We start from the raw sequence: 20,383 nt of genomic DNA, 5'->3' as shown, positions 1-20,383 counted from the left end.
ACTAGCATGCAGGATCTGGTGTAAGAGTCCACAAAAGTTATTTGCCTGCAATATATTTTACTAGCCTGCCTGCTAAGAGCCTGCTAGCATCCTGGATTTTCATGGATCCCTTTCCTCCACATCCAGCATGAAAATCCAGGTCACTGGCCTCTTAACAGGCTAGTAAAACAGAAAGAAAGCAAAAGGTGTATTCTCCCAAGTGAGCTGGCAGAGAAGGGACTGCACTGAGGGATTCACTTTCCTTCCTTTCTCAACCAAGCAACCTGGAGGAGGAAAATGGAGTCCCATGTCTTGCCAGCTCATTCAGTGCTTGTGCAGAATTCCTGGTGGCCTCTGGCTAGCAGATGAGTTGTTAAATAAAAAGGTTGTCTCCCAGGCTGAGTGCAAACTTTCCTCCTTGTTCCAACAAGCGCATAAAATTCAATCCGTGCCCCACTTGACCTCAGCTTTATGACCTTGACCTTCCTTTATGGAGGTTCTGGGATCATCTCAAGATTCCTAATAGGAAGGGGATTACTATGAAAGTAGGGCAGAGCAGGGTGATGCTATCTCCACTTTTGCATAGCATAAGATGATTTGTGTAGTGCCGCCTTCACCAACCGGGTGCTTTCCAGATGTTCTGGCCTACAACTCCCACCAGCCCTAGCTAAAGTCCAAAACATCAGGAGGGCACAGGATGGTGAAGGTTGCTGTAGTGTGTGGGTTTTGGACCACCTTGATGTATTTCAAAGAATCCAGCTTTCTGGAGGGAGCAGAAATATGATGAAGTTTGCTGATCGAAGAGGTTGTTATATTAATAATGCTGGCCATATGTGAACTACAGTCTCAAGAAAGCTCTGGGAATTGTAGTACTGTGTGGGAACCTCCTTCCTGTACTTCCCGGCACACACACTGAGCTACAGTTGCCAAGATTCTTTGGGGAAAATAATGATACTTAAGACATCTATAAGCTTGTAGTGTAGAGATATGCTCCAGTTCTTCTGGCTTCACACAGAGCATTCACCATACATTCCTAGCTTTACAACTGCTACTCCTCTCCTGCTTTTTATATGTTACACTTGCAGAAAGGTATGCAGGAAGGCAGCTTGTGGTTATTATTGCAACATGTCTCAATAACTGCAAATTGTATGAACCTCCTGGTTTTCTAGCAGCGGTGTGCTGTATTCAAAATTGCAACATGAGAATACTACACACAGCATCTTGTGAGGGGCTGATGACCTCTATTCCAAGCAAATGTGTTTAGGATCAAAGCGTAAAAAAGACTGGGAGTTGGTGAGAACAAGTAATCCAAATGGCATCAATTTAGACTACTAGACAATCAGTGAAGCAGCAAGAAACTAAGAGACTTCTTAAAGCTTCTTATTGTTCTCTGTGAACAATATCCTGTTTCCTTGTACAGTGGACAATGATGAATTTTGGACAAATGGGTACAACAAATGACTCCAGTTTTTACACACTCCCTGCCCAAGTACTCCATTAAAAGCCCATTTCTAGCTGTGTCTAACTAAATGCCACTCCCTGATTGCACCAGATATACCGTATTTTTCGCTCTATAAGACGCACCAGACCACAAGACGCACCTAGTTTTTGGAGGAGGAAAACAAGAAGAAAAATACTCTGAATCTCAGAAGCCAGAACAGCAAGAGGGATCGTTGTGCAGTGAAAGCAGCAATCCCTCTTGCTGTTCTGGCTTCTGGGATAGCTGCACAGCCTGCATTCACTCCATAAGACGCACGCACATTTCCCCTTACTTTTTAGGAGGGAAAAAGTGAGTCTTATAGAGCAAAAAATACGGTATTTGCCATCTCTCTATAAATGGAAGCCCTACTAGTAGAGTGTGAAGAATAGAGAGTGAATGTAGGAAAACTGCCAAAGGGAATGGAATGAATGAAATTAACACACACTCTGACAAGATGACACCCTAACAACTTAATAGCTGTATCCCAACTGTAATTAACATAGTAAAGCACACAGCATCTAAAAGGAGCTATATATTTGTGGAGAGAATGAGGCTAAACCTAGTTTTAAGGGAAATCACAATTTTCACATGTGACACTAAAAAGGACTATTAAAGGGAAATAAGTACTCCACCGCAACCCATAGTTAACTTACAGGATTCACTAAGTGGTCAGGGCCCCACAAACCTAGGAAACTATCTGCAGTCTTAGGTCCTACCCTGTCCTCGAAGACCAATCAGGAACTCTCTCTAAAATACGCCAAGTGCCAAACTGGGCCTACAAGAGTCATACTAAGGCAGGCCACACAGCTTTGAGATCATCCTCCAAAGAAGCTCACCAAACTCTGAGCTGAAGTGTTGTAAGATTGAAAGCTTTATTCACATTGGGTTTGGGTGGACAGGGATATGGATGGATAAATTACATTAATATAATTATTGACGCTGAGTCCTTGGGATTGGCTGGGCTCTAAATCCAGCAAACAAACAAGCTAGAGTGATGCTATGGTGGCCACCAGCTTAATATTTCTAAAGGTAAAGGGACCCCTGACCGTTAGGTCCAGTTGCGGATGACTCTGGGGTTGCGGTGCTCATCTCGCTTTACTGGCCAAGGGAGCCGGCGTACAGCTTCTGGGTCATGTGGCCAGCATGACTAAGCTGCTTCTGGCGAACCGGAGCAGTGAATGGAAATCTGTTTACCTTCCCACCAGAGTGGTACCTATTTATCTACTTGCATTTTGATGTGCTTTTAAACTGCTAGGCTGACAGGAGCTGGGACCGAGCAACGGGAGCTCACCCCATTGCGGGGATTCGAACCGCCGACCTTCTGATCGGCAAGTCCTAGGCTCTGTGGTTTAGACCACAGCGCCACCCACACCCCAATTTAGCATGCTAATATTTCTAAAGGAGCCCACAAATCCATGGGTCTATCAATGGCTATTACACCCAACAGCAAAACAGAAACTGGGATCAAACAGTAGAGACCATCTTGCCCTCTTGGTGAGATTCTCGATTCCCAGGAACATCTGGCTGGCTGCTGTTGAAGACTGAACACAGGGCTTCTGCTCTGATCCAGAAAGGCACTACTTAAGTTTTATGAGTCCCTTCAGTACTATTTGTATACCACATACAAATGCTGTTATTCCATCCTACAATAAGGAAGGTAAATCAAGTGTACATTATAGCTAATGTTTTACATTAATATTAGAGGCCAATTTAAGCACCACCTGATTTAAGCTTCAGATGCAAAAAACGTCCATAAGCTACAGCTGACAGAACAGCAAACAGGGAAGCAAAGACCTAATTAAGGATTCTATGAAAAGGGCAGAGCAAGCACAGCAGAGTTAAGGTAACACCCCTTTCCATTTAACATGTCCTCTCAAATTAATGTCCACCTCCACAGCATGGCTGGAAAAATAAATGTCAGCTGATTTAAGAGAAATATGGTAGTTGTGCACATGTGAGGGCTACTTCTAGCCTATCTTCCAGGATTTGTGCACTCACTCCAGGTTTTCTGTTCTGTATCTCCTTTAAGGCAATTAAGGTCACAGCTGCTTGACGATGCAGTAATTCAGCAAGAGAGCAACCTTTTATTTTTAAATTGGTTCATCCAAAAGTGCACAATTGAAAATATTGATTTTTTTATTAAAAAAAGAGAAAAGAAAATACAATGGACTCCTGAAGCAAAGACTTGCAATTTACATTTGGATACGGTTCAGAGAAAACGAAATCTGCAGGGTTTTAAAATAATTAAAAAAGAAACAACCAGCATGCAACATTAGTTTTGCAGCTACGCTACTACTGTGAAAGAAGCCAGGTCCCTATTTGAGCTCTGCCTTTAACGTGTGCGCTAATGAATGACAACATTGGTACATGAAAATGGGTTGCATGCCTGCCCGCCTGGCTTTTGCTAAAGAGCGATCTGCACATTGATTTTTATTCATTCGATGAATGTAAAAGCTTACAAAACAGGGCAGCTACTGGTCAATGTACCTGGTATCAAGCTTGATGATGTGAACTGTCACAACATTAAAAATAAATAAATCAGAAAAGCAAAACTGGCATAGTGGTGGTTAGAATGTCAGCTGAGGACTAGCAAGAACTAGGTTCAAATCCATACTAAGTCCTGAAATACTGTAATACATAAGCACCCCTTGACAGTGCACCACCATCCTTCAGCCTAAACTACCTTGCAGGATTGTTGTGAGGATAAAAGGAGAGGGACAAGAGAACCATGTACATCTTCCTGAGCTCTTTAGAGGAAGAGTGATATGAGAAGTGTAATAAATAATCATGCAGTGTGTGGCTATCAGTAGATCAGCTTTAGAATTTCATATCTGGTTATGCACCGATTCTGCTCACGGACAGCAGGCACAATTCACTGTAAAGCTCCGCCTGGAAATTACAGACCATTTCTACACAGGAGAGAATTTGTAAGAAGGCGGCTTGGGAGATTTTCTGCCCGTTAACACACAAGAGACACAGATCTCTTCCCCTCATTCTCAAAGACGCCGCATTAAAATTATGTGCAGATCGCGCGCAATCTCTCCCTAGAGGGCCCCCTATTTGCATTGCGATACGGGGGTGTCCATTCTGCGAGGCTATCCAGGCTGGACTGCGCCTGTTCTCTACGTTGCAGCCGCTATACGCGCTTCAGAGCCTGCCCTGCCAGTGGCTCCTGTGTCACCTTAACACCCCTCCTCCCCCCATTTACCTCTCCCCACCATTCGCAAAACCCTCCCGTTATATCTCCGACTCCGCTGTTCACTGACATCACACACAAAGCAGGAGCCATCCTACAGCGCTGGGCGGCTCCCCGCGCAATCCTCACTCCCCGCTGCCTGAGCCAAAAAGAAAAGACCAAACGCAGGGGGGGGGGGGGGCTGCGCGTGTGTCGAAGCCGAGAGCAGCCGGTCGTCGTCGCCGTGGCCTCGCGACAACCCCTTCCGCGACTCCAGCCCGGGCCGATCCAAGCCCGCATGCAACGCGCCGCTCCTGCCCTCCCCACGATTTCACGGGGCGAGGAGATGCAAAATAAAACAATAAGTAAGCAGATCGCCGCGGCTGCAGCGCCAGCCGTTCCCTTGCTCGTGTTGCAAACAGCGGCTCGCAGGAGCAGCAACTTACTGGTTTCTGCCAGGCGCGAGTCTCTCTCCCCGGCTCCCTCGCGCGCAGCTGCTCGGCTCGTGCTGCCGTCCCTGCACGCGCCGCCTCGGAAGAGCTGCCCTTGGCTGACGGCTGAAGCAGCAGCAGCGCGCAGGGTGGAGGGAGGGGAGCAGCGGCGGCAGCTGGTTGGGGCGCGGAGGCGCCTCTCATCCGACTCAAGAGGCGGCCGCGGCACCTGTGACCGCCTGTCACCCATAGCACCCGCCCCTCCGTGCTGCCGCCGCCTCCTCCTCCTCCTCACGTCGCCCCCTGACGGGAAAATGCTGCCTCTTCCAGCACGACGCCAGCCAAGCGAGGACGAAAGGGAGGCAGCCCGCAGCAGCAAGCGGGCGACGGTGAGTGGCTCTTCCAGCCCCGTCAGCAGCAGCTTTGGCACCGCCAGCCCGAAGAGACCCGGAAGACTTCCCGCTCAGAGGCTCGCCTGAGCAGGTTGAGCCTCTTTTCAGGGCTCCCCCCCCCACCCACAAAGCAGCTGCCGCCTCTGAGGGGCGACGCGAGGTCCTGCGTGTGTGTCAGGGGCTACCTGGGCAGCGGGCAAGGGGCGCAGCGCGGCAATGCGTCCGTGGGAAAATAGGATGGTGTCATTGGCCACGCAGCTGTGGGCTAGCGACGTCATTCGTTCCTGGCGAATGGTAAATCCATGCACTTGTGGGCAATGCGACAGTGAGGGCAAAACCTGCCACCTACCTCTAGGAGTGAGCAGTTGTGGCCTTGCTAAGAAGGGTATCAGAAGCATAGAATTGTAGAGTTGGAAGGAGACCCCTGAGGGTCATCTAGTAAAATCCCTTGCAATGCTGGAACCTCAACTAAAGCTTCCATGACAGTTGGCCACCCATCTTGTAGGGCCTACATGTTGCCAGTGGCGTAGCGTGGGATGTCAGCACCCGGGGCAAGGCAAGTAATTTGCGCCCCCTAACCCGTGGATTTGCGCCCCCTAACCCTAACCCCCAGATGTTGCGCCCAGTGCGGCCGGCCCCCCCTGCACCCCCCACGCTACGCCACTGCATGTTGCGCAGGTTAGGTGAAATCTGTCTTCTGGATTTTCTGCACATCTGATAAGATCTGAATCAGTGGATTTCTTAGGTTTCATAAGGCCATCCATTCTGCCATTTGCTATTTGATAGCATTGAACAACTATAACCAGATGTTGACGAACTACAATTCCCATCAGCCCCAGCAAGCATGGCCCATGACCAGGAATGATAGAGTTCAGCAACATGTGGGGGGCAAAGGTTCCTCACACCTTGCTCCTAGGCTTATATGCCACACAATAAGCAAAGTGTCTAGAACAATACAGTACACTCATAAAACAGCAAAAAATATTTAGCATCTTGACAATAATACACAATAAACAATAGTTGTGCTATAGCACAGAAAAGCTCTGTACAAACTGAGGCATCTGAACAACGTTCTAGTTGTACTTGCTTAACAGTCTTTGGCCAAAACTTAGACATAGACACAATAAATGCCCTCTGTCTTGTTCTCAAGGTGAACATATGTGACACCCTTTTAATAGTGCTACTCTGACCTGAACGTAAACATCAAGCAGATATTATTGCTATTATTTATTGCATTTATTAACCACTTTTTACCAAAATGTTTTGAAGTGTCTTGCAGTACCACAAAATACATCTAAAATCAGTTAAAAATCAGGTAACAATGAGAACAAAGTACAATGGACAACATTCCTATAAAGTGCTTATCCAGTCATACGATAAAAAGGGCAAATATAAATGGGGCAAGGCAATCCCTTAAGCTGTTGAGGGGTCTATATACCAACAGGTGATATGTAATGAAGTATAGTATTTGAAATTGCTTGATGGGTGACATGTAACTGTGCTTACTGCTTCACACAAGAAGCATGAGATTTTTTTATTGGTGCCCTCTTAAAATGACCAAGAGATGTGAGGTTAATGTCTGATGTTTTACATTTTTCATGTGCTGTAAGCCGCCCAGAGTGGCTGGGGAAACGGACATACCGCTTCCTGTTCTGCAGAAGTCTCTTCTTCTGCAGTGATGCAAATTGCAAATTAAAATGGATTAGAGGGAGGGAAAGTTTAGTAAACCTGCTTGTCCTGACACATTATCCCATGACAATTTAAGGATTCCTTCTAGCTGACTCCTGACAATCAAACAGGAATCACAGTCATACTGGAGACTTAGCTTTAAGCATCTTGCTACCGCCCTGTTTCTCCATTTGTATTTGTGTGTGTGAAGCACCTTGAGCCTTTGCACCGACAGTATAAAAATAACCAAAAATGAATAAATAAATAATGGCATGACCCCAGCCATCATTATTTATTTATCAACTTTGCTTTTACTGGGTGCTATTACCAGATGTTGCAAAAAAAGAAAGGAAAAGACTACTTCATGAATTACAATTTCCACCCACACAATCTCCAATATAAGGGGGCGGCGAGAAATGCTTATACACTGTGATATTTTAAGTGCGAATGGGGTTTTGTTTTTTGTCTCTTTGCTGCCTCTATATACAGATCAGGCACTTGAGAAAGCTCTGGCTGTCCACTCAGTGAACTCATGGCAAATCCTCGAAAAGACCTTCAGTGTTATTTGCTCTGTTAAACCCACAGAGCCTAGGGCTTGGCGATCAGAAGGGTGGTGGTTCGAATCCCCCTGACGCGGTGAGCTCCCGTTGTTCGGTCCCAGCTCTTGCCAACCTAGCAGTTCGAAAGCACGTCAAAGTGCAAGTAGATAAATAGGTACCGCTCCAGCGGGAAGGTAAATGGCATTTCCGTGTGCTGCTCTGGTTCACCAGAAGTGGCTTAGTCATGCTGGCCACATGACCCGGAAGCTGTACGCTGGCTCCCTCGGCCAGTAAAGCGAGATGAGCGCCGCGACCCAGGATTCGTCCACGACTAGACCTAACGGTCAGGGGTCCCTTTACCTTTTACCTTCCTTCCTTCCTTCCTTCCTTCCTTCCTTCCTTCCTTCCTTCCTTCCTTCGTTCTTCAGGTTTCATACCCAGAGCCAGTGGCGTAGCATGGGCAGGGCCACGGGGTGGTTGCCCTGTGCACAAAATTCTTAGGGGAGCATATTTTCAAAGAAAGAAAGAAAGAAAGAAAGAAAGAAGTAATAATAAATAAAAATAGTGTTCCCTCCTCCTCGCAGAGAAAATCTCCCAATGTTTATGTGGGTGGACTGAGGAGCGGATTTGATGGCCAGTTGCTAGGACACCCTCTGTAGGGCTTTAGAAAGATACCTGTTCCCGACCAATTCTCTGTCCCGCTCTCTGCCGGGCTGTCCACTCACGGGGGCTGCCACATGAGTAGGGGGCTGCCCCTTCGTTCCAACTATTGGTGGGCAGTGCCTAGGATACTTCCTTTGTCTTGGGCGCTGGCCACCCACGCAATGCTACTGCCCAGAGCTGAGGTCAGCATCCAGCCTTATTGCCCTGAGTCCTCTTAATGTATTCTGTGCCTGGAACTCTCAGTGGAACTGGGCAGTTGAGTCAAACTACTATTTTAATTTCCCACAGTGCCCCAGAAGGACGCTACTGGGGGGGGGGCATTATAGGAAATCAAAATGGTGTTTAGACCCATGAACCTGGTATTGTTTTGCCGTGCTGCCCACCTGCTATCACCAGGTAAGACTTCCAGGGCCCACCAACTTCTCAAACCTGCAGCTGGCCCTGATTGTGCCCTTACACAATTTTCATACAATGGGCTCAGGAATCTTGCTCAGGAACAGCAGTTTAGAAATGACAATGGTTCTCTCAAGTAGGTCTCTTTAACAAAGGTCTAACTCAGGGGTCAGCAACCTTTTTCAGCCGTGGGCCAGTCCACCGTCCCTCAGACCATGTGGTGGGCCAGGCTATATGGGGGGGGGGGAATGAACGAATTCCTATACCCCACAAATTACCCAGAGATACATTCTAAATAAAAGCACACATTCTACTCATTTAAAAACACCAGGCAGGCCCCACAAATAACCCAGAGATGCATTTTAAATAAAATGACACATTCTACTCATGTAAAAACCATGCTGATTCCCAGACCGTCTGTGGGCGGGTTTGAGAAGGCAGTTGGGCCGCATCCGGCCCACGGGCCTTAGGTTGCCTAGCCCTGGTCTAACTGCTGCTTTCTAGTATGTTTTTTGGCTTGTATTGTGGGCAAATGTAGCTCAACAAAAGATATGGCAGGGAAACAGTGCTGATGGGGAATTTTAAAACACATTCTCTGTGTTTATTGGAGGCACGCTTTATGAAAAGGCATTCACAAGAGTAATGTAGTTAATGCTGAATCAAGGTTTTGACACATGCGATTCTATAAACATTCTTGTCTCTATGGATATATTTCAGATATATGTCCAAGCCTTCCCCCTCCCGCCCCCTTCAAATGCCAAACAAAGGAAATGTCCTGTCAATTTAAGAGGAGTAACAATGGTTTTAACTGAACGTTAAAGAACAACAAGAACAGTTGTTGGCAATCTAGCTGGTCAGTGGATAGGAAATCCATAAATAATGTTAGAAACTTTTACAAGTACCATGGATACTTCTAAACCCAGCATTGTTTCTTTCCTTCCAATGACATCCTTTCAGAAGTTTCTGTTGGCAGTCACTTGGACTTAACAGTACACTTTTGACAGTTTTATTAAAGGCTCGCTTTTCAAAATATGTTACATTTGGCACTGATGATAGCCTAGTATCAAATGTAAATGGATTGCAAATATGAAATATGTTACAGACCTTACTTAGACCAACGCATTTTTGATAAATATTTTCACATAATGTATGTATGCCAAGTGCAAACCTTAAGCACAAGCACACATGCACATATACACCTTACAGACATAAAAACAGATTTTAAATAGGAAGATGCCTTATTCCAAATCTAGCTTAACATTGTCTACACTGGCTGGCAGTGGCTCTCCAGGGCTTCTGGGGAGATATGATAGCCATCTTCAAATATCTCAAGGGCTGTCACATTGAAGACAGAGCAAGCTTGTTTTCTCTTGCTCTGGAGGGTAGACTCGAACCAATGGCCACAAGTTACAATAAAGAGATTCCAGCTAAACATATGGAAAAACGTTCTGACAGTAAGAGCTGTTTGTCAGTGGAATGGTCTCCCTTGGGAAGTTGTGGACTCTCCTTCCTTGGAGGTTTTTAAGCAGAGGTTGGATGGCCATCTGTCATGGATGCTTTAGCTGAGATTCCTGCATTGCAGGGGGTTGGACTAGATGACCCTTGGGGTCCCTTCCAACTCTACAATTCTATGAAAGACTCTTTCTCAGCACTACTTGGAGATGTTGGGTATTGAACCTGGGACCTTCTGCATTCAAAGCAGATGTTATATCACAGAGCTATGACCCTTCCCTAAACATACACATGTACATAAAACTTTACATCCCCTTTATATATATATATATATATATATATATATATATATATATATATATATATATATGCTTTCGTAGATTTTCACGGGTACAGGAATGCAGGCCTTGGTGTTTTCGGGTATCTTCCCGTGTAAGAGTTGGGGTGTCTAGGCGACGTTTCGACGAGGTCTCACTCGTCATCTTCAGGCTGGTGCTTTCGGCTTCTTGTTACTAGAACAGAGCAGGATCTCAGTGTTTGAGTTCCTATAAATACTGTTGAGGGGGTGTGGTGTATAGCCTCCAACGTTCTGGGCAGAGAGGAAGTTCCCAGGTTATTGTGCCTTTTCTTCTTTTGTTCATTAATTACTTGAGGGATATCTTGAGTGATTTCTTGAGTGATATTCTGAGTACCACTTAGGAGGGTCATTAGGTGTGGATTAGTTGCTAAAGCTTTCGTGTCTTGACCTCTTGAGCTTGTGAAGAGTTTTTTTCTGAGTTTTTCTGAGAAGAGTTTTTCTGAGAAGATGGCTGTACTGCACTTAGTTGTGCTCTGGCTTGGCTTCGTGTATAGGGGCGAGCTGTGGTTTTGTGCCCTGTGCCAGCCAGATCTGTGTAGGGATTGCAGGGGGGTGCAGCATCCGGAGGTGCCACTATGGTTTGGCTACTGGATGGTATCTGTAATTTATCTGTGGAGAGGGTCTGGGTTTGGGTCTGGTGTGGTTGATTGGAGATGGCGTTCTGTGTGCCTCTGGTTCTGGTGTCGGTTTTTGTGGGGAGGGCTAATTTCCAGATGTCTGGCAGGCGGGACGTGTCGTCACGCTTGTTCATGTTGTGAGGGTGTTTCTCTATCTCGATGGCTTCCATGATTATTCTCTTGTGGTGATGTTCCATGTTAAAGAGCAATTTGGAATCTGCAAAATTAATTTCGTGTCCTGTTTCTTTCATGTGTTGGTAAAGAGAGGAAGTTTTTTCTTCTTTTTTGACGGCATTCTTGTGTTCTGCGATACGTGCATTTATTCGTCTGTTTGTTTGTCCAATGTACGTGGCTGGGCAGACTTTGCAGGGTATTTCATAGACCCCTTGGTTTTCTAACTGGATTTTATCTTTTGGGTTTCTGAGGATATTGGCTATTTTTTGGTTGGTGCAAAAGGCTGTTTTGATATTGTGTTTATGGAGGATTTTGCTAATTTTATCTGTGGTGCCCTTGATATAAGGAAGGAGGGCCATGCCATTGTTTTCTTCTGTGTCTTGGTTTTTGGGGGGTGTTTCTTTTTGGATTAGCTTCGTAACCCTGTTTTGCTGGTATCCGTTGGCGATTAACACATTTGAGAGATTCTGTAACTCAGTTGTCAAGTGGTCTTCGTCAGCCAGGCGTTTGGTTCTGGAGATGAGAGTCTTGGCTACGGAGTTTATTTGTGCAGGGTGGTGGTGTGATTGTGCATGTAAGTAGCGGTTGGTGTGTGTTTTTTTTCCGGTAGATAGTGTGTCCTAGGGAGCCATCAGGTTTTTTGTAGATTAGGACGTCAAGGAAGGGAAGTTGGTTGTTGGCTTCTATTTCCATAGTGAGTTGTATTTTGGGGTGTAGGCTGTTGAGATGTGTGAGGAAGCTATCTAGTTTTTCCTTCCCGTGTGGCCAAATTACGACACCTTTGTAATTTGGCCACACGGGAAGGAAAAACTAGATAGCTTCCTCACACATCTCAACAGCCTACACCCCAAAATACAATTCACTATGGAAATAGAAGCCAACAACCAACTTCCCTTCCTTGACGTCCTAATCTACAAAAAACCTGATGGCTCCCTAGGACATCAGGTTTGTAGATTAGGACGTCAAGGAAGGGAAGTTGGTTGTTGGCTTCTATTTCCATAGTGAGTTGTATTTTGGGGTGTAGGCTGTTGAGATGTGTGAGGAAGCTATCTAGTTTTTCCTTCCCGTGTGGCCAAATTACGACACCTTTGTAATTTGGCCACACGGGAAGGAAAAACTAGATAGCTTCCTCACACATCTCAACAGCCTACACCCCAAAATACAATTCACTATGGAAATAGAAGCCAACAACCAACTTCCCTTCCTTGACGTCCTAATCTACAAAAAACCTGATGGCTCCCTAGGACACACTATCTACCGGAAAAAAACACACACCAACCGCTACTTACATGCACAATCACACCACCACCCTGCACAAATAAACTCCGTAGCCAAGACTCTCATCTCCAGAACCAAACGCCTGGCTGACGAAGACCACTTGACAACTGAGTTACAGAATCTCTCAAATGTGTTAATCGCCAACGGATACCAGCAAAACAGGGTTACGAAGCTAATCCAAAAAGAAACACCCCCCAAAAACCAAGACACAGAAGAAAACAATGGCATGGCCCTCCTTCCTTATATCAAGGGCACCACAGATAAAATTAGCAAAATCCTCCATAAACACAATATCAAAACAGCCTTTTGCACCAACCAAAAAATAGCCAATATCCTCAGAAACCCAAAAGATAAAATCCAGTTAGAAAACCAAGGGGTCTATGAAATACCCTGCAAAGTCTGCCCAGCCACGTACATTGGACAAACAAACAGACGAATAAATGCACGTATCGCAGAACACAAGAATGCCGTCAAAAAAGAAGAAAAAACTTCCTCTCTTTACCAACACATGAAAGAAACAGGACACGAAATTAATTTTGCAGATTCCAAATTGCTCTTTAACATGGAACATCACCACAAGAGAATAATCATGGAAGCCATCGAGATAGAGAAACACCCTCACAACATGAACAAGCGTGACGACACGTCCCGCCTGCCAGACATCTGGAAATTAGCCCTCCCCACAAAAACCGACACCAGAACCAGAGGCACACAGAACGCCATCTCCAATCAACCACACCAGACCCAAACCCAGACCCTCTCCACAGATAAATTACAGATACCATCCAGTAGCCAAACCATAGTGGCACCTCCGGATGCTGCACCCCCCTGCAATCCCTACACAGATCTGGCTGGCACAGGGCACAAAACCACAGCTCGCCCCTATACACGAAGCCAAGCCAGAGCACAACTAAGTGCAGTACAGCCATCTTCTCAGAAAAACTCTTCTCAGAAAAACTCAGAAAAACTCTTCACAAGCTCAAGAGGTCAAGACACGAAAGCTTTAGCAACTAATCCACACCTAATGACCCTCCTAAGTGGTACTCAGAATATCACTCAAGAAATCACTCAAGATATCCCTCAAGTAATTAATGAACAAAAGAAGAAAAGGCACAATAACCTGGGAACTTCCTCTCTGCCCAGAACGTTGGAGGCTATACACCACACCCCCTCAACAGTATTTATAGGAACTCAAACACTGAGATCCTGCTCTGTTCTAGTAACAAGAAGCCGAAAGCACCAGCCTGAAGATGACGAGTGAGACCTCGTCGAAACGTCGCCTAGACACCCCAACTCTTACACGGGAAGATACCCGAAAACACCAAGGCCTGCATATATATATATATATATATATATATATATATATATATATATGTGTGTGTGTGTGTGTGTGTGTGTGTGTGTGTGTGTGTGTGTGTGTGTGTATTGATATATATCCAACCCAAAAAAATACAGATTATAAAAAACAACAGTGTAAAATGTCCCGTTAATATAAAATACACTGGAAAATAAATTAGGGTCTTCTAAAATCAGTTCAAACATGTAATACATATTAGGTGCCAAAATGCCCAGCCATCTAACAGTTTAACCACAGCCTGTAAAAATCTTTCTTTCTAAAAGGGAAAGATTAACAACGCCCCCAAAAGACATATTGGGCTTTGATCTTCCTGGAGCAGCCACCAAGAATTCCTCTCTACATAATCTAGTTGTTTTCAGCTGCTGCACAGCTGATAAAACTTTAAGGAAATAGGTTCCTGAATTCATATTGATATGATGCAAGGGAGGAGTCAGTTAGTGAATGTTGAGTTTCAGTCAGTAATGATGTTAGAGGTTAAAGGAAAAGAACCTTAAATTGTGCCCGGAGGGTAAAAGTATGGAATTGCAGATAAAGAGGCATGAATGTTATCTTTTTTCAGGTACTTTCCCTTGTCTAAAGACAGTATGCGGTACTTGGTGCCACCTTGAGCTTGCAAATAATCAAAGAACAATTCATCTCTATAATACAAATTCCTTCGTTTCCAGCTAGGGAAATCAGAGAACTTAAGTTGTATGCAAATAATTTTATTGACACACTGTGCTTTACCAGAAATACCAGCAAGCAGATGCATGAGTGCCTCACACTTCCAGTTTATGTACTTTAACAGGGGAAATATGCAAGCTTCAGACTATACGCTTGCCAACTTTGCTGTGCAACTTCCAGAGCAGACATTACTGTGGAGATATAATACATGGAAACTTGAGACACACACTTTGAAATGTTTGTGGTTCCAATAAAACCTACTACCATTTATTTTAAAAAGCCATTTCTGCATATTATAGTACTTGAAAAATGCTCATTACATTAAGAACAATGGTGGTCTTCAGCTCATCAGTGCTTCTAATTACCACTCTTGCAGCACCATAAGAGAATTGGCGTTCTTAAAGTTCCGTGAAAATTAAATAGGTTTTGTAGCCAGTTTAAATTTGCATTGTAGAGGGCATGCCCTGTAAAGCATATTGCAGTTGCCCAGCCTTATAAGGTAACAAAGCAGTGATTACTGGGGCCACATCTGATAAAAGGGGTTGTAGGCATCATTCTCATAAGATGGAGTTGATTGTTTGGTCTTGGCAGATCCTCAAAAGCTCTCTGCTCTAAATTTCTGCCAAAAGGTTGGCCGATCTAGCCAGATCCCACAAAAGGAGAGATGAATCTGAAAACATGCTGTGAAACAGCCCATGCAGGAGATAGGAAATGACTACTGCCTCTAATAAAGAGTTACACATTGTGGTCATAATTTGTCATCAGGCCTAGCAAAGTTCTTCTCTAGTAAAAGGTTTCATAGCACATTTGAGGCTCACCTCTCTTTTGGTATCTGTTTCTACCTTCTTTGGGTCATCTGCCCATCATTCAGTCTACTCTACACAGCCCAGACCAACCAAGCAAGCAAAGAGCAAGAGGAAAGCAGTTTAGTGATCAGATAACTTGCAGATGACTCAAGACCAAGAGTGACATTGACTCATAATTTTTTTATCTGGCACCTGGAAATCTAAGCTCTGCTTGTGAAACAAATCAAACTGGGCACTGTAGGGGGAAGACGAAAATTCACCAGGGTTCCATCCAGATTTGACCTGGTGAAAAATTCTTTATCATCCTCAGTTATAGCAACCCTGAGCATGAGAACACTTGAGTTTCCTAGAGGAAATTGCATTGGGATATGGCTTAGAAGCTAACTGGGGGGGAAATGTTATTAATTGTTGACCAAGCAGTGTTGAACACTGGCATACGTAGATTGTACGTAAAAGTTGTTATCATTTATCTGAGTGGGAAGTATGTTCCACTGCTTTTCAAAATGAGAAAATTCTAATCTGGATTTCATCTACATTCTTTTAATTTTTGAAATTATTAAATGTGAGTCCAAATAAATGTGGTTAGTTCTGATTATGGTAGTGGGGAACTCTCACAGAGGGATATTAAACTGAATACCTAGAGCACAGCTTGAAAATTTTCTTGGCAGACTATAAACCCAGTTTTAGAATCTCATTATATTGCCATTGATCTCCTGAGACTTTAGTTTTCAGTGATATTATCTTCCTTTTTGTTTCCACAGAGATGGAAGAAGGAGGAAATTTGTAGCTTGCCCAAAAGGAAACTGGCTTTTCTTTTCACATTCAGAGCAACTTAAATGAAAAATATGTTACTGTACAAACATTCTGGCACATTAAATTCTTGGACTTTACCCAGCTGCGGTGTTATATTGCCCCTTTGCAAGTAATAGTGCAAGTTGACATGCTGCTTCCTGAACAGCTTTCCATTGCAGGGCAAATAGGTGTGGGATGGTTTGGAGGAGTAGCTTCAAGTAAATGTTGTTCAAAGTAAATGGTTCTGTTGCAGAAGTGATCCTTGGCTTTATACGTGCAGTTCCCTTCTGGAATGTAATCACGATTTCCAGAGAATGTGAATGCCCTAAGAATCAACTGCATTCAGAGACCTAGGCTGTTTCTCTCGCTGCTTTTACAATCACTCTGCTTCCAGAATCTCTTGTATGCATAACAACTACCAAACTCCAAATTGTTTTGGTCCAAAATGAGGAATTAACTTGTAGTGACATTTATCACTAAGCAATTCCAGCTCAAGATTTATTTATTTTTCTGCTTGGCGACTATGTCAATGAAAGAAAAATGTGGACACTGTCTTCCTGTAAAAGCAACGGCCAGTTGTGTTTTCCTGCAAATACATATACTGGGGAAGCCAAAGCACACTGGGCTGTTTATGGGGGCTCATCCACGCTTATCTTGCTCCACATTTCTAGGCACAGGTCTGGGCTTTGCAGGCCATTTCCAACAGCTTTTGTCTTTGCCCTGGCACTTTTCTGGTGAAAACCCACTCTCTACTGTTGAATCGGAGCAAATGGCAATCCATGGAAAACCTGAATTGCCATTTGTTTTGATTCAGCAGTAGAGAGTGGGTTTTCCTGGGGAAAGCGATGGGACCCAAAAAATAAAAAAGCACTTGGACACCGACTGGGAAAGTGTGGACCTGTGCCTAGAAAATGTGGAACAAAAGTGGGGGATGAGCCCTAGGATGTGGGTCAAACTCAAATAGTAGTTTTCTTGGGAAATTGAATAGATTTGTTTTACTTTTACATGCAGATCCAATTATCGTATTTGGAAATGGGAATACTGTTTTGCCAGGGTAGATTGGGCGGTCCTCATTTTAGGGTGTGGTTTACCTCTGCTTTCTCTGTAACCTATAGTATCTGCATGTATATTGCTACATTTTTGTCCTAGAGGCACCTTTAACATCTTGGTTCCTGCACTTATGGCACAGTGTAGATTCTGAATGGTGTGGATTAATCAGCAGTGTTGTGGAGTAGATAGTCTCTCCTTGCCCTTCTTGCCAGCAGTATTAAGAACATAAGAAGAGCCTGCTGGATCAGGTCCATGACCCATCTAGTCCAGCATCATGGTCTCATAGTAGCCAGCGAGATGCCTGTGGGAAGCCTGCAAGCAGGACGCAAGGACATGAGCAGTCCCCATCCCTGCAGTTTCTAGCAACTGGTATTCAGACATCTACTGCCTCCAACCAGGGAGACAGAGCATAGCCATCAGGCTAGTAGGCACTGGTAGACCTGTCCTCCATGAATTTGTCTGATCTTTTAAAGTCAACCAACTTAGTGCTATTACTGTCTCCTGGGAGAGCAAGCTCCATTGTTTAGCTATGCGCTGCATCTGATTACTATTCATTGGAGCCTTGGTGTGCTTTGCCTATCATGCTACATTCCCAGCTTGATTCTGCCTATAACTAGCATTCCAAGTTGATACTCACTTCCACAAAAATGACTGACCGCATAAGTCATAAGACCAGGGCTAGATTAACCGCTAAGCAAAACAAGTACGTGCTTTGGGCTTCAAGGGAAGTGGGGCACCACAGAAACTACAGAAGGTTAGTTTTGAGGATCTGATCAAGTACTTTGCAATTAGAAAAAGTAGGAGGAAATGTTTCAGATATTAATATAGTGGAAGTATGCAAAAACAAACATCATTTTCCATTTTACTGTGCCAAGGTTTCATTTCATTTCAAAAAATAGAATTTTATTAATGTTTTATTAATAATGTTAATGTTTTATTAGTGTTTAAATTTTGAATTAGATGTGATATATGGAGGCAACAAAACCTTTTAAGTGCTTAGGGCCTCTTAAGTCTTAATCCGGCCCTGCATAAGATGTACTATTTTTGTACATCTTCAAGGAATGTTTGATGCAAGGTTGTTGATTACTTCCCCAACTCTGCATAAAGGAACAGATCCTTTTACTGAGACACAAGCTAGGAACGCCATTACAAGTCCCTCTTATATTGGATGGCTCACAGGAGAACTTTATTAACAGTAAACAGACTATTTTCCTTTGGTTACGTTTTGAAAGCACAATTTTTAAAAATGCACTCATCTTTAATATGCTGGGGGCCCAGTTCTACAAGGTGTTGAGAGGAACTATCAGTATCAACTGATTTCATGGGTAAATTGAAAGCACTTGGTATCTGGAATGAATAATGGGGCTCTTTGCTGTCTTTAATTTGGAATAAAAATATTCTTGGGGTTTAGCCCACAATTATTTATATTAGCTCATTTTTGCTTTCATTGTAAAAACGTAAGAGGAAGCCATTCATGACTTCCAACTCTCTTAATACAGCAGGCAATTCCAGATCTTCATTGCCTGAGTCGGTGAACTTTTTAAAGAGCTTCCCAAATTCTTGCGGCATCACAGCGAAGGGTGGTTTTACAAACTATTATTGTTATTATTTTTATCCGCCTCCTCCTGCTTGTCAGACATCACAGAGCAAACATGGATTTGCACAGCCCAGAGAAGATGACATAGCTGCTTTATTGGTTCGCTTCTCTCCCATTGTTCTCCGCTGAAGCCAGCAGAGCAGCTTCTGCCCTACATTCCTGGGAAGTGAATAATATCAACGGAGATTATCATTACCCTCTAGTACCACATCTATTACTAACAGGCCATTATAAAGATTGAGTATAACCTAATTAGGAAATGCTGTAGTCAGCTGGGTGTGGATGTGGGCCGGTGAAGAATCGTTTTACATGTGCTTTGTTTGTTATATATATAAAAGGGTGTTCACAGAGGATACAGGAAAGGTACCTAATGCGGTTCTCAGTGCTGAGCTCAGATTTCACAATCAGGTCTCACATTCCTCATATGAGCGGAGGCTGAGCCAAGGCCAGGGCTGAAGTTTCTGCTGTCTGAAGCCTGACGCTGTAAACGCTGCACAAACACAGAGCCTGTGTGAACCAAATTTGGCTATCTGCTTATTTGTTTTAAATTAAGGCATATTAATGGGTAGATTCCAAAGTTTACTGTATGAAGCAGGAGGTACCCTCCATAGGGACACGACCTCCATCATCTACAATTCCATCTGGACTGTCTCAGGGAATCCAGGCGAGAGCAAATGTTTGTTATCCTTACAGAAGGTGAAAAGTTGTCAATTTTCCCACCATTTCTGCTAGGAGGTAAGGCCCGTGATTGGTTGCCTAACACTCTGATAGCCAGTACCAATCATATTCTAATGAAATTAATAAGAACATGAAACTTACCTCACACTCAAGGGTTGACTGAGAGATGGCCTTGAAAGATGCTTGAATTTCCCTAGCTTGTTGGTACCCATAGGGAACCATCAACCATGGCTGCCTTTCACACCACTGCCAGTTTCTCATACAAATTGCTGCCTAATTCCAACTGGCAAATCATTTCATGGCCTTCATAAACATGTAACCGCAGCATTAATAGCCTTTATAAAATAACTGAATAATCCCCAATGGAAGGCCCCTATGGATGGGCCTTAAGTGCTGGAACTTTGTCAGTGGTATTTATTAATTTAATTTACATATTAAATTTCTATACCACCCTTAGTTCAAAGATCATAGGGCAGTTAACAGCATAAAAATGTAGTAGCAGCCTGTTGTATGAGGATCAAGGACAAACTACACATTACATGCAAATCAGTGCAACAAAGTCCCAACAGGTGTTTCTGTGTGTTTCTTTGAGTGGAGGAATGACATTGGTGCATATCCCAAAAGTGTCCCGGAAAAACCAGGACATCCTGCTTTTTCCTGCAAGAGCATGGCAGCCATTTGGGATGCTGTGATTTCACACTGAGATATTGCCTTGAAGAAAGCTCTTTTTGGAGGGCGACGATCTCATGCAATGCCCCAAAACACACATCTTGGGGTGCTGTGAGAGCACAGCCCTGAAAATAGCTTGTTTGTAGGACTCCATGAACACATGATTTATTCA

The 20,383-nt window shown here is 44.0% G+C and overlaps 1 protein-coding gene and 1 long non-coding RNA gene across 3 annotated transcripts in view; one reads left to right on the top strand and one right to left on the bottom strand.

Moving 5' to 3' along the window:
* Positions 1-20,383, bottom strand: part of CDC42EP3 (CDC42 effector protein 3) — an 87,425-nt gene that overhangs the window by 25,121 nt on the left and 41,921 nt on the right. The window contains exon 1 of one of the 2 annotated variants that reach the window (XM_081188152.1): positions 5,081-5,191. The exons of the other annotated variant lie outside the window; for it this stretch is intronic. The gene's annotated coding sequence lies outside the window, so the exon portion shown is untranslated. Of the gene's footprint in view, positions 1-5,080; positions 5,192-20,383 lie in introns of those variants that run through there. 2 annotated transcript variants of the gene reach the window in all.
* On the top strand, positions 5,370-18,090 carry LOC308583835. The gene is made up of 3 exons (XR_014006447.1): positions 5,370-5,454; positions 7,615-7,761; positions 16,187-18,090. It is a non-coding gene; the product is annotated as an uncharacterized lncRNA (long non-coding RNA).

The sequence above is a fragment of the Podarcis bocagei genome, assembly GCF_964188305.1.
Source record: "Podarcis bocagei genome assembly, chromosome: 3".
NCBI lineage: Eukaryota > Metazoa > Chordata > Lepidosauria > Squamata > Lacertidae > Podarcis > Podarcis bocagei.
This window is presented reverse-complemented; position numbering and strand designations above follow the sequence as displayed.